The sequence below is a fragment of the Felis catus genome, chromosome D3 (assembly GCF_018350175.1).
Source record: "Felis catus isolate Fca126 chromosome D3, F.catus_Fca126_mat1.0, whole genome shotgun sequence".
NCBI classification, from domain to species: domain Eukaryota; kingdom Metazoa; phylum Chordata; class Mammalia; order Carnivora; family Felidae; genus Felis; species Felis catus.
The window spans coordinates 46,177,810-46,192,723 of record NC_058379.1 but is presented as its reverse complement, the minus strand read 5'-3'; positions in this window follow the sequence as shown (position 1 = coordinate 46,192,723).

Below are 14,914 nucleotides of genomic sequence, written 5' to 3'. Positions count from 1 at the left end.
AATGTAATTGCATCCTGATAAACCCATCATAAATTTAAAATATCATAAATCAAAAATACATTTACTATACTTAAACTGCTGAACATCACAGCTTAGCCTACCTTACTTTAAACATGCTCAGAACATTTACGTTAGCCAACAGTTGGGCAAAATCATCTGACACAAAGCCTGCTTTATAATAAAGTGTTGATGGTGGCAAGGATGGATGAAGCAGAGCAGTGAATCAGCGATATAGAGGACAAACTTACGGAGAATAATGAAGCAGAAAAAAGAGGGAGACTAAGGCAAAAGAGCATGATTTAAGAATTAGAGAAGTCAGTGACTCATTAAAAAGGAACAACATCAGAATCATAGGGGTCCCAGAAGATGAAGAGACAGGAAAAGGGGTAGAAGGGTTATGTGAGCAAATCATAGCAGAAAACTTTCTTAACCTGGAGAAAGTCACAGACATCAAAATCCAGGAAGCATAGAGGACTTCCACCAGAGTCAACAAAAACTGACCATCAACATGGCATATCATAGTCAAATTCACAAAATACTCAGTCAAGGAAAGAATCATGAAAGCACCAAGGGGAAAAAAAGTCCTTAACCTACAAGGGAAAACAGATCAGGTTTGCAGCAGACCTATCCAAAGAAACTTGGCAGGCCAGAAAGGAGTGGCAGGATACATTCAGGGTGCTGAATCAGAAAAATATGCAGCCAAGAATTCTTTATCCAGTCATTCAAAATAGAAGGAGAGATTAAGTTTCAGTTCATGACCACTAAACCAGCCCTGCAAGAAATTTTAAAGGGGACTCTCTGAGGGGAGAAAAGAAGAATAAACAAACAAACAAACAAAGACTAAAAACAACAAAGAAAGGACCAGAGAACACCACCAGAAACTCCAACTCTACAAGCAACATAATGGCAATAAATTCATATCTTTCAGTATGCATTCTAAATGTCAATGGACTAAATGCTCCAATCAAAAGACATAGGGTAACAGAATGGATAAGAAAACAAGATCCATCTATATGCTATATACAAGAGACCACTTTAGACATAAAGATACCTTCAGATTGAAAGTAGGGACATGGAGAACCATCTATCATGCTAATTGTTGACAGAAGAAAGCCAGAGTAGCCATACTTATATCAGACAATCTAGACTTTGACATAACTACTGTAACAAGAGATGAAGAAGGGCATTATATCATAATTAAGGGGTCTATCCACCAAGAAGACCTAACAATTATAAACATTTATGCTCCAAATGTGAGAGCACCCAAATATATAAATCAATTAATCACAAACATAAAGAAACTCATTGATAATAATACCATAATAGTAGGGGACTTCAACACCCCACTTACAACAATGGAAAGATCATCTAAACAGAAAATCAACAAGGAAACAATGGCTTTGAATGACGCACTGAACCAGATGGACTTAACAGATATATTCAGAACATTTCATCCTAAAGCAGTGGAATATACATTCTTCCCCACTGCACATGGAACCTTCTCCAGAATAGACCACATACTGGGACACAAATCAGCCCTCAACAGGTACAAAAAATCAAGATCATACTGTGCATATTTTCAGACCACAATGCTATGAAACTCAAAATGAACCACAAGAAAACATTTGGAAAGGTAAAAATTACTTGGAGACTAAAGAACATCCTACTAAAGAATGAATGGGCTAACCAAGAAGTTAAAGAAGAAATTGAAAAGTACATGGAAGTCAATGAAAATGATAACACCACAGCCCAAAACCTCTGGGATGCAGCAAAGGTGGTCATAAGAGGAAAGTATATAGCAATCCAGGCTTTCCTAAAGAAGGAAGAAAGGTCTCAGATATACAACCTCACCTTAAGCCTTAAAGAGCTGGAAAAAGAACAGCAAATAAAACCCTAAGACAGCAGAAGACAGGAAATAATAAAAATTAGAGCAGAAATTAATGCTGTCAAAACCAAAAAACAACAACAACAACAACAACAAAAACCAGTAGAAGAGATCAATGAAATCAGAAGCTGGTTCTTTGAAAGAATTAACAAAAGTGATAAACCACTAGCCAGTATGATCAAAAAGAAAAAGGAAAGGACCCAAATAAGTAAAATCAAGAATGAAAGAGGAGAGATCACAACCAACACAGCAGAAATAAAAACAATAAGAAGAGAATATTATGACCAATTATATGCCAATAAAATGGGCCATCTGGAATAAATGGGCAAATTTCATTCTAGGAATATACACATATACACCACCAAAACTGAAACAGAAAGAAATAGAAAATTTGAACAGACCCATAACCAGTAAGGAAATCGAATTAGTAATCAAAAATTTGCCAAAAAACAAGAGTCCAGGGCCAGATGGCTTTCCAGGGGAATTCTACCAAATATTTAAGGAAGAGTTAACACCTATTCTCTTGGAGCTGTTACAAAAAATGAAATGGAAGGAAAACTTCCAAACTCTTTCTTGATTCCAAAACCAGACAAAGACCCCACTAAAAAGGAGAACTATAGACCAATTTCCCTGATGAGCATGGCTGCAAAAATTCTCAACAAGATATTAGCCAACCAGACCCAACAATACATTAAAAAATATATATTCACCACGACCAAGTGGGATTTATACCTGGGAAGCAGGGCTGGTTCAATATCCACAAAACAATTAACATGATTCATCACATCAGTAAAAGAAAGAACAAGAACCACATGATCCTTTCAATAGATGCAGAGAAAGCATTTGACAAAATACAGCATCCTTTCTTGATAAAAACCCTCAAGAAAGTAGGGCTAGAAGGAGCATACCTCGAGATCATAAAAGCCATATATAAAAGACCCAACGCTGATATCATCCTCAATGGGAAAAAACTGAGAGCTTTCTCCCTAAGGTCAGAAACAAGACAGGGATGTCCACTCTTGCCACTGTTATTCAACATAGTATTGGAAGTCTTAGCCTCAGCAATCGGACAACACAAAGAAATAAAAGGCACCCAAATTGGCCAGGAGGAGGTCAAACTTTGACTCTTCACAGATGACATGATACGCTATATGGAAAACTCAAAAGATTTCAACAACAACAAAAAAACTGCTAGAAGTGATTCATGAATTCAACAAAGTTGCAAGATATAAAATCAATGCACAGAAATCGGTTGCATTCCTATACACCAACAATGAAGCAACAGAAAGAGAAATCAAGGAATCAATCCCATTTACAGCTGCACAAAAAAACATAAAATACCTAGGAATAAATCTAACCAAAGAGATGAAAAATCTATACACTGAAAACTATAGAAAGCTTATGAAAGAAATTGAAGAAGACACCAAAAAATGGGAAAAGATTCCATGTTCCTGGATAGGAAAAACAAATATTGTTAAAATGTCGATACTACCCAAAGCAATCTACCTATTCAATACAATCCCTATCAAAATAACACCAGCATTCTTCACAGAGCTAGAGCAAACAATCCTAAAATTTGTATGGAACCAGAAAAGACCCCGAGTAGCCAAAGCAATCTTGAAAAAGAAAACCAAAGCAAGAGGCATCACAATCCCAGACTTCAAGCTGTATTACAAAGCTGTAATCATCAAGACAGTATGGTATTGGCACAAGAATAGACACTCAGATCAATGGAACAGAATAGAGAACCCAGAAATGGACACACAAACGTATGGCCAACTAATCTTTGACAAAGCAGGAAAGAATATCCAATGGAATAAAGACAGTCTCTTCAGCAAATGGTGTTGGGAAAACTGGACAGTGACATGCAGAAGAATGAACCTGGACCACTTTCTTACAGCATACACAAAAATAAACTCAAAATGGATGAAAGACCTAAATGTAATACAAGAAGCCATCAAAATCCTTGAGGAGAAAGCAGGCAAAAACCTCTGTGATCTTGGCAGCAGCAACTTCTTACTCAACACGTCTCCTGAGGTAAGGGAAACAAAAGCAAAAATGAACTATTGGGACCTCATCAAAATAAAAAACTTCTGCACAGTGAAGGAAACAATCAGCAAAACTAAAATGGGAGAAGATGGGAGACAGAATGACAGAATGGGAGAAGATATTTGCAAACAACATATCAGATAAAAGGTTAGTATCCAAAATCTATAAAGGACTTATCAAACTCAACACCAAGAAAACAAATAATCCAGTGAATAAATAGACAAAGTCATGAATAGACACTTCTCCAAAGAAGACATTCAGATGGCCAACCGACACATGAAAACATGTTCAATATCACTCATCACTGGGGAAATACAAATGAAAACCACAATGAGATACCACCTCACACCTGTCAGAATGGCTAACATTAACAACTCAGGCAACAACAGATGTTGGCGAGGATGCGGAGAAAGAGGATCTCTTTTGCACTGCTGGTGGGAATGCAAACTGGTGCAGCCACTCTAGAAAACAGTATGGAGGTTCCTCAAAAAATTAAAAATAGAACTACCCCATGACCCAGCAATTGCACTACTAGGCATTTATCCACATGACACAGGTGTGCTGTTTCGAAGGGACACATGCACCCTCATGTTTATAGCAGCACTATCAACAATAGCCAAAGTATGGAAAGAGCCCAAATGTCCATCGACGGATGAATGGACAAAGAAGATGTGGTATATATATATATATATATATATATATATATATATATATATATATATATATAATGGAGTATTACTCGGTAATCAAAAGAATGAAATCTTGCCATTTGCAACTACGTGGATGGAACTGGAGGGTATTAGGCTAAGTGAAATTAGTCAGAGAAAGACAAAAATCATATGATTTCACTCATATGAGTACTTTAAGATACAAAACAGGTGAACATAAGGGAAGGAAAGCAAAAATAATAAAAAAAACACGGAGGGGGACAAAACAGAAGAGACTCATAAATACGGAAAACAAACAGAAGGTTACTAGAGGGGTTGTGGGGGGGGGGGGATGGGCTAAATGGGTAAGGGGCACAAGGAATCTACTCCTGAAATCATTGTTGCACTATATGCTAACTAACTTGGATGTAAATTTAAATAAATAAATAAATAAATAAATAAATAAATAAATAAAGTGTTGAAGAGCTCATTTAATTTACTATTGTACTGAAAGTAAACACAGAATGGTTGTCCAGGTACAGAATGGTTGTAAGCATATCAGTTGATGCCCCTCATGATGGTGTGGCTGACTGGGGGTGCAGCTGCCACACAGCCCAGCAGCACAAGGAAAAATGGTACCCAACCCATCGCTAGCCTTGGAAAAGATCAAAATTCAAAATTCAAAGTACAGTCTCTACTGAATGTGTATCACCTTCACACCACCATAAGGTCAAAAAAGTCTAAGTCAAACTCATTCCAAGTCAGGGACCATCTGTAGTGGTTTTAAGCCGCTGGATTTTAGGGTGGTCTATTATGCACCAACAAACAACTACAACACTCAGAATCTTGTCTCTTCTTATTCATCAATATACCTGATAAATATCACCTGCCATTTGCATGTTCCATTCTTAAATACCTTGACTTAGCATTTGAAGTGAAATACAGAAAACACTCTCCCCAGTTAGGGTGAGGAAGTTTTTACTTCAAAACACTTCTGAGAGATTGAGATTTTAGAATGTGACTTTTGTATTTAGAATTTTTTCCTATGAAGTCAATGCCTTTAAGACAAATTCAGTTTATCTCTTCTTACTTTTTCTTTTTCTTTTTTGGCTTTTGCTCTTGGGTAAGCAAAGAAAAATTTGATCTCATGAATTTCATGCCCTGTTTTTTGCTCTTGCCAAAATGCTCTGTTAACTTCATTCCAAAAAAAAAAAAAAAAAAGAAGAAGAAGTTCTTGTGAATATGTGTTCTGCCACAGCATCAAGAACAGTGCCAGAAAGGGCAATTCTATAAAAATAGATTTCTTCATTCTCCATCTATGTGAATTCACACAGTCACATACGCCTTTTGTAGCTATCGTGTGAATCATAGTTTTTCTCTAAAAGTAACTTCTTGACCACTTGTGATCCTTGTTTGCAAACATAGACTTGGCTTCATTTTTTTCCCTCAGCTTCGTGTTATATTTGATATTTCTTTCTTTTGTTCTTTATGTACCTTTTATAAGTCGGCCTTTGAAGGAAGCCTTTCTCCCTTATCTCTCAGTTGGGGAAAGTACAGTTTACCTTGAAACAAAGAGTTTCTTTAAAAATTATCACCAGGCATTGGCAATTCCACTAACATGATAAGAAAAAAGAAAAAAAAAATGGAAAGAAACACCAGCAAAAACTAGTCTTTCGGTTGTTGAGACAGTTCCATAGTGGTCAAGCCTTGTTTAAATCAGTGCTACTCCAAGTGTGGTCTGTGAACCACTACCAGTCCACGAAATGTTGTAATGAAAAAAGTATAAAAGTTGAGAGTGTTTAACTTTCTAGCGATTTGATGTTGCCATGACATCAACAATGTGATTATTTTTCTCATAACCAAGTTTTTTGTACATTACAAAATATTGGTCAACAATGGATTAGAATTTGGGGGGAGCACCTGGGTGACTCAGTCAGTTAAGTGGTTTCAGCTCAGGTCATGATCTCACTCTGAGTTCCAGCCCCATATCGGGCTCTGAGCTGACAGCACTGGGCATGCTTGGGATTCTCTCTTTCCCTCTCTCTCTCTGCCCCTCCCCCACTCGCACATGCTCTCTCACTCTCCCTCAAAAAAAGCACATAAACTTTTAAAAAAAGAGTTTTTTAAATGGTCTTTCTTCACAGATAGTTAAATATGCACTAGTCTAAATGACCTCTCCAAAATACCTTATAGCCTCATGCCTAAAACAGTGCAGGACCCAGAGTGGGAAACAAGAAACATTTGTTGATTGACTGATTGTTAACTTAGTGGGTAATTCCTAATTCTATGATGCTCCAATATTATGTTAAGTCTTTACCATTCACTCAACTGTACATACAACAAATATGAAAAGTCAGAGTTTCACACTGCTTTTTTAAAAGGCATGAAATAACCTGCCTAATTCTCTTAGCTTGGTATGAGTAATAATTACACCCAAGTTTAGAGAACTCAAAAGTAATGACACATAGCTAAAGTTAAAATTAGCTTTCACTTACTCCATAATAGCACCTACTGATTTAGCTGCCTTTGAGCAAAGAGATGAGGGAAAGGTGTTGAACTCAGTAAGGACTAAATCCATGACTCATTTGTTATGGAGACGAAATGCATCATTGGGTTATATCAGGTGAAAGCCTGTCCTTACACTTAGTATAGGAAGTCAGACTCCTTAAAGTTATGTATGTTCAAAATTGCTCTTTACCCTAAAGGACCGTTACTAACTCAGCTTTCAGATTAAGGAGGCCTGGATGTACAGCAGATATTACATACTGAATTCATAGTTCTCTTCCTTCCCTTGGCACATCGGCCTCAGGGCAGTCTTGCTGTTGGCTTTGCTCTGACATGTAGTCCCATTAATTGGGTTGTTGCCTTTTTTTCTGTGTAATTTTAGGCAAGCCACTTCATCTTTATATGTTTTGGATCCCTCATCTGAAAAACAAAAACAAAAGGAGGACAAGGACACCGTGAAGGTTAAATGACACAATGTACATGAACATGCCTGCTGGACTGACCCCACTGGTGCTCACTCTCATTGCCCTTCACCTTGTTTCTGCTCCCTGACCAAGCTTCCACCATGGAGTGTACTTTCATTAAAAACACAGGTTGTAGAGTTACAGACGTGGGGTTAAGTCCCAGCTCCTCCCTCTACTACCTTCTGTGACCTTGTGACTTTGTACAAATTAAATAACCCCTTTACAGTCTCAGTTTCTTCATCTGAAAAATTTTACCCTTGGCATGAGCTTTGTGAATTTTGAATGAAATCATCATTAGAAAGGGTCCAATGCAATGCCAGGATGCCTCCAATTTGGCTAGCTATTCTTATTATTATGCCCCATTTTAGAAGTAGTCTTGACCCATTGTGTGTGAATTTCTGTCCAGGGTCTTCCTTGGGATCCTGCTTTCTCAGAACCTAGAAGCTTCCCTTGCTCTTGACATGAAACATCGGTCCTTAACCATAGCATTTCTGTTTCTACTTGATGATTCCTTTACAGGACCTAACTCCCTGCTGCCCATTTTTTTCTTTGCCGGAGCCCAGAGTCTTGGAGGGCCTTGTCAGGACTCCTGTAGAAGCTCTCACTGCCATAAGATCCTCTGGTTAGCTGGCCTGCTGTCCCCACCACCTACTGTCTGCCCCCAGGCCCCCAGGACATTGCATCAGCCTCCAGGCTTCTTCACTTTCTGTAGAGCTCCCTGGATCCCTACCCCCTCAGTGAGCCTGACTAGCTCCAAGAATGAGCCAGAGTAGATTGGCCCTTGGGCCACCTGCTGAGTCCCAGCCCTGACAATACTTACTATGGAACAACTCAGGACATTGGTCCCATCCTGGGATGTGCACATCACCATGGCATTGTAATACCTGTACCAGACGAAAGGCAGATGTTGTAAGAACTATTTTGTCTGGAAGTTGTGTTTGATTGTGGCTTTCCCCAGAGCTTTTGCTTACATTTCTTTTTCCAGTGAAATCACTTGGATTTCTCCCCCATACCTTTCCACTTTCTGCTTGTGGCTCCTTCTTCAGCCCCAATTTCATTTGCCTCATCTCAGTGGGAACTGAGAATCCTATACCAAAGCCAGCAGTGCCCAATGCTCAAAATGCACCAAAGCCAGCAGTGCCCAATGAAGGGCTATGATCTAAGCTTGGCTTGATCTGCACCTCTTGGGGAGTGGCGAGTTGGGGTTCAGGGACATCCTGTGTACAAGCAAAAGGTCCCTGGTTCAAATTCATAGTTCCAGAGCACCCCCCCCACATACACACACACATGGGCACACAACAGACATACATACACGGAGATCATCTAATTTAAAATACATGCAAACACGCAAAGATGGAGTCAAAGCCCCTTAGGAGTAATTTTTAGGCCCCTCAGGGTCCTTCCAGCCCCATGTTGGGACCAGTGATGAGAGGTCCTTGTTGGGGGAGGGGGGGAAGGTTCTGCTTTCAGTGAAGTCATGATGGTGGCCCTCATGGGAAAATAGGATGATGTCCTTTATTGTTGCCTGTCCAATGGCCTCACTGAAGCTAGTACCACATGCCTTAGATTGCTGAATGAAGGAACCACACAAACATAGAATCCAAATCTCATTGAAGAAAAGAACATCAGAAGCTTTCGTTCCATATCTGAGAAGCTTGCGGATCCTTAGATAATTTGTGACCATTCATTCATTAATTCATTCAAAAATAGTGAGTACCTACTATGTGCTAGGGGCTGGACATGGCATTGGACTGTGAAAAGATTGAGGCAAAATGGTTTCTGATTTCATGTGACTCACAGTCTAATGTTCAATCTCGCTGAAGTCCCTGTAACCCATCCTACCTCTCAGCTGTAGGAAGCCCACCAAGGAACCCTCACGGAAAGAATAAGCCCCCTGTCACACTTGAGATTTGCACAGTTTTTAAGATACAGTTGAGTGCATTACATATAATTGGTCGAACAAGGACACCCAAAGCCAAATGTTAATAAAAACACTATATTCTGCTTTTTCAACTCTGGAGGGGAGGGAATCTGTTTTCTCCACAAACAAAATTAAATCTGAAGTTCACTCTCGCTCCCATGTAAGGCTGTGGGAGAATGTCCAAATCATGGGAGTCTTCTAGCCCATTTTCCCTAAGGAACGAACTCAGCTTTTTTTGGCTTCTCTTAAATAGTTTTGGTGCAATTAAAGACTAAGCGAAACAAATGCCAACTTTGCAAATGATTTGGAACTAAGACTGTGTGTATGTGTCTACTACACTTTTGCCCTTTATGGGTTTAGCAAGTTGGCAATAAAACATAAGGACTCAGGGTCCTTAGTACATTAAAAGATAATGCTCTCGCACCGCCGGCCCCTTCACAGCCCCAGTGGAATGCTAAAAGCAGCTTCAGTTAGGATGCACTTCTGGGCCCATCCATGATAGAAGCTATTATTCCCAAGGGCCAGATCAGTGAGAGGGTACTTTCCAATTATTAACCCGACTGTCTTTAAATAAATGTTCGAAGCCCTGGAAGCTGAGAGAGTTACACAATAATGCTAAGCGCCCAAATGAAAATCAAACACTTAAGGCAAAAATCTAGGCAACTGGCTAAGATGTGAAAGCTGTAGGGCTGGCCTTTCTACCACAGTGTTTAGTCCACTGGGTCATGGATGAAACTCCTGGAAAACCTGCCACATATAGGTCACGGTTCATCACGAGTTTCAACTCACACAACTGCAAAGTATTTGATGGAACTGTGCCAAAGGCAATTGGCCCTCAAGAAAGCATCATCAAATCCTACCACGGAAGTGAGGGAAATCTAGCATTTTGTTAAATCACTATGATGGATAACAAAAGCAAAATTACTAGAGTATACCAAAAAGCCAAGTGTGAAAAGGCCTGGATGGCTCTTGCCCCTTGGAGGGATAGTGGGGCCATTTTGTGACGTTCCTCTATGTTGCTGCAGCCCTCCTCCTCTCTGAGAAAAAGAGGTAGGGTGGAATCCTCATACAAAGACCAGGACTCCATGGGCCAGGGTATCCACCCAAAGCAACATTCAGATGTCCCACATAGAAGAAGAGAGAACATGCTTCAGCAAGCAAGCAGAGCACAACTTTATTAATTCATCAGTGAACAATAGAAAAATTTTAGCAAACAAGATCCCAAAGAACATTCTTTTCAGAAGATATGATAAAGAAGAATAGATTGTCAAAGGACGAATCTCCTAAGAAATAGATTTAGGTATCAGAGGAAAAATAGCTAAATCAACAGCAGTATTTACAACATGCTCATTACAATCAAAAGACCCTGCAAAGTAGATACAGCATACCAACAGCTTCTATGCCATATTTTAATATCAGACTGAGCATTTAAAAAATTATTCTCATTGGAGTAAGAATGGCAATAAATTTTTTTCCTTTTTTATTTAGGTATAATTGACATAACATTATATTGGTTTCAGGTGTTCAATGTTACTGCCAAGATGGTGACTCATCTACTTAACCTGCTGCCAGTAGACACAAAGAGCCTAAAGTGCTCAGGCCACAGCTGTAGTTTAGAGTTCAATGGGACTACTACTGTGTCTCCTGGTGGAAATGTTCCTTCTTTTGGGAACCAGGACTTCTAAACTGGCAGAGAGTAGAGTTGCTGAGACAAGAAACACAAGTGACTCATTGAGAATAATTCATGAGAAACTCATTGAGAATAGGGGGGTCACTGGCTTTTACCTCTTGGTCTGTGGACTCACATATTCTTGCGATGGGGACACAGCATTACAGAAAGCTCTTCAATTTAAACTGCATATTGTGTGCTGAAAGATGGTACCCTATGCTTATAAAGTATTATCTCCAAGTTGATACTTTAGCTAATGCCTTCAACATGCCACCCCACTAAAGTGGTTGTCAGCTTTGGGTAACATGGTATAATATATGACCGGTGGATGCCATGGCCATGAGCCCATGCCTACACCTTCTTTGCTGTAAAGTGCGTCTCTTGCTTTGACATAATGCTATTTTGGATTCTGTGCTGTGGAATAAGCACTCTACTAACTCATGAATGGTAGTGTTAGCTCAGGCCCCATGGGCAGGAATGGTAAGCCCATACCTAGAGTATGTGTCTGTTCCTGTCAAAATAAATCATTGACCTTCTAGGATGACAAGTGTCAAATGTAGTCAATTTGCCACCAAGTGATTAGGTTATCTCCTCGAGGGATGACGGCATACTGGAGACTAAGGATTGGTCCCTGTTATTGGCCAGTTAGTGGCCACAGTAGTTAAATCACATTTGGTAAATGGGAGTCCATGCTGTTAGGCCCATTCATGGCTTTCATCTCTGCTGCCATGGCTACATCATACATGTCTCATCATGCCAATACTGGGGAGGTCAATAATAGAGGATGGCTGATGTCAACTGGTAAAGTCATTTTGTCTATTTGGTCATCTAGTGCCTCTCTTATGGTGACTGCTCTCCATTGTGCATTAGTATGTAGTACAAAAAGCTTCACATTATCTGCCTCTTCCAATATGTCTACCCACAGGTCTCTATCCCCGGCCCCTTCTCCCCAGTCTTGCAATCTATCTCCTGCCTAGGACCTGAGCACAGTTCAAGCCATTCTTCTCTGTCCCTGGGTCATGTATAATCTAACCTCAGGCCACTTTTCTCCATGCAAAGTAGGTGGCCATGTCTTCCACCTGAATTTCTGGTTTTCAAGCCTCCATCAGTCCTAAGTGGTGGTAGTGCAGCCACCATCCATTTTCAGCTTACACCCATATCCATCCCCCCATTCGAACAGCAAGCCACTAACCAAGCTCAAGCTTTTTCCTTCTCCATCAGGATGTCCTAAGGGCTTTCCACAAACAGGAAGTGCTCACTGAAAGAGAGGTGCTGCTGGTGACATGCTCGTGCAGTTTGCTGGTGCCATCTGTTCCTGCTCAGACTTGGTCCCAGATATGCCACTACCTTCTCAGGGTGGATTGTTCCTGGGTCCACCAACCTTGTGACAGAACCTAGCTCGTGATGGGAAATTCTGGCCATAGAACCACTTGATGTCCATGGTCAAGAACTCTGTCTGCTAGGGCTCAGTAGCATCCCACCTTGGGTTCCTCCTGGGCTTTATCTATTCCCTGGCTGCGTCGATAGTCTCCCATTTAAGTTCATGTCAGGCTTCTGAGCTATTATAAGAGGGGACTTCTTATTTCTAGTTCTACTGATTGTTTACATGATTCAACCTCATACTTAAGCTAACTGTGCTCCAGGTACCAGCTGGATAATAAAACTCAAACTGAGTCATTTGATGATTCAAGGGGAACAGTACTTAACACAGGACCACCCGAGGGTCAGTAGTCCACCCACTCTCCTGGAAGCCAGCCCAGAAGATGCTGTACCTAAACTGCACTATTTGGGGTTTTCCTGAAGGCTTTGATGTTAGGTTGTCAGTTTACGTAAAGAAATGTCCCCAAAACAGCTCTGTGAAATTCACTGATGCATGTGCCATTAAGGGATTATTGAGGAAACTGTGCCTTGCTCCATATGATTTCACTTGTCTCTGCAATAGCTGGCCTTCTTTCATGCAGCTGAAGAGTTTTGATTTTACAAACATGATGAACCATGATCATGGTTGATATTGTCTCTCCTCTGCGTTGATTGCTAAAAAGCTTAAAGCAAATTGTATGTCCTTCCTGCTTCTCATTTTATGCTTTCCTTCTTGTCTAGATTTGCGTTATCTTTCCTATTTTCAATTTTCTCTGTCCCATTTTTAAATCCTTATTTTATTTTTACCCTGTTTTATTCTATATCATTTATTTAAGAGAATCTAAATATTATCTGGCAGGGGTATGAAAAAGCAAACAGATACATAGAAAGTTTAGTGCCTATAATGTCTGCTTACACTGTCATTGGAAACTTTGAGAAAAATCTCAAATAACAATGTAACAGTTTAGATGGACATATAAAATTGGTGTAGCATTCCTAAAAAGCAATTTTTACTTATGAATTGGTAGTTTTCACAATATTCATATGCTTTCGGTCTGGAATCCTAGAATGTATCCTAAAGAAATAATGAGGAATGTGAATAAACCTTAGGTATAAAATAGTTATTAGCATTATTTTTAATTATACAAACTAAAAGGAACTTATAGATCTTATCTTTGAAGAAAGGACTTACAATAAGAGAAAGGACTAAACGCTGTTAAAATAGGAGGAAGGCTAAATAGAGTATAGTGTAGCTAATTTTAAATGCAGGATTTTCAAAGAATCTTTAATGCCAGAGGAAAATACTCACACGATCATGTTTAATTAAAAAAAAAAAGCAGAGTACACATACTTCCAATTATGTTACTGCATGCTTAAGGAAAGATCAGGGGTATATTTAACCCCTGATGACCCTGGAAAAATGTTTTATAGGCCATTGTTGTCTTCTGCCTTTTTCTCTTCTTTTTGTATTCTGGGTTGGTAATCAGAAAAAAAAAATTCATTTCATTAGGCTAAAACTTCCACCTTAAGAATATTTATTGAGTAGACAGGTAGGGATATCGCCTATCAGAGGCAATAATCAAAATCTATGTGTATCACTTGGATTTAGTTATAGGTTGGGATATTGCCTACCAAAGGCAGGGATATTACTTATCAAAACTAATAATCAAAATCTATGTGTACCACTTGGCTACAGTGCTCCAGCCCCTTCTCATAGTACCTTGTCAGCAATTCATTTATTCGGAGGGATATCCTCTGTAACCTTACGGTTATACAATGCAGAACAGGAAACTTCATTCTGACATTTACTCAAGAGACATTTGCATACAAACCTGGTAAGACAGCATGGGAGACAGAGCAGGAGTTCTACTCTCTTTGCCTGGGTCCAAATACCACTTTCCTACTTCCAGTCCTTGTGATAATGAACAAGTTTTGCATTTACTCTGAGTCTCAATTTCATTATCAATGATAGCTTTCACAGGGGGTTGGAGTGAGAATAAAATTCAGTGACATTCAAAATACAAGCACATAATGGACACTAATCAGTGTGGCTGAAGTTCTTGACCCTTTGTCCCCCAAACCTTGCTTCCATTCTCACCCTGTATCAGAATACTTTCAGCAGAAAGTGGCTTACACAACAAGAAGTCCAGGGACAAGGCAGCCCCTGTTTGTCCACATAGACCTTAGTGACACTATCTGTTTGTCTGCCACCCTCAGGAGATAGGTTTCCTCATGGTCACAAGGTGACTGCATCCTTCCAGGCATCAGATCCACACAGGACAGTGTGGAAGAAAGGACCTTCTCCTCCTGGGTGTCTCTCCTAGAAGCAAAGAAAACTTTCTTATAGAAGCTCCCAGCACACCTCTTCTCACGTCTCAGAGGTCAGGATTTGTCACATGCCCCACCTAATCCAGA